Here is a 655-nt window from a genome sequence, read left to right as displayed (position 1 = left end):
AAGAAAACTAAAGGAAAAAAGCCTATTGCCGAGAAGCCGAAGACGACTACCATCAGAAAGAGGGCACCAGCTCAAAGTAAAGGCATGAGGCAGAAATGATGGAAGAAATATTCAAGCCTAGTGATGACAGCAACCTCGGTGCTCCTTCTAGTGAGAACAAGGTGCGGAGGATCAGGGCCTCTCCTTTCAAAAAGAAAAGCGGCTCGATTTTGCAGAGTGGTGAGTGCTTCAACAGGGACAAAAGATGCTGAGGCTCCTCCCTCCAGCAGCTCTGCTGAGACAGTTCCACCGAGAAGGACAACAAGGGAAGAGGAAGGCAAAGTAGTCTACATCGCTTTCGGGAGCGAATATGATGAGTCCGAGGTAGATATATAAAGTGTGGTGCAACTAATTCTGTGATGTTACTTGACCCTGAGTTTTAGATATAATTGTTGACGAATAGATGAAATACTAAAAATGAAATGTTATAAAGTGTGGTGCAGCTAATTTTGTGATGTTACTTGACCTTGAGTTTTAGATCTAATTGCTGATGAATAGAGGAAACACTAAAATGAAATGTCCTATTTTCCAGTTTTGTAAAGGATACCAGTTCCACATTAATGTTGATTTGAAGAAATGTTTAGCTGGAAAAATGAAGGAGTGTGACATGAGTCTT

This window comes from Triticum dicoccoides, chromosome 3B (assembly GCF_002162155.2).
Source record: "Triticum dicoccoides isolate Atlit2015 ecotype Zavitan chromosome 3B, WEW_v2.0, whole genome shotgun sequence".
Lineage (NCBI taxonomy): Eukaryota > Viridiplantae > Streptophyta > Magnoliopsida > Poales > Poaceae > Triticum > Triticum dicoccoides.
This window is presented reverse-complemented; position numbering follows the sequence as displayed.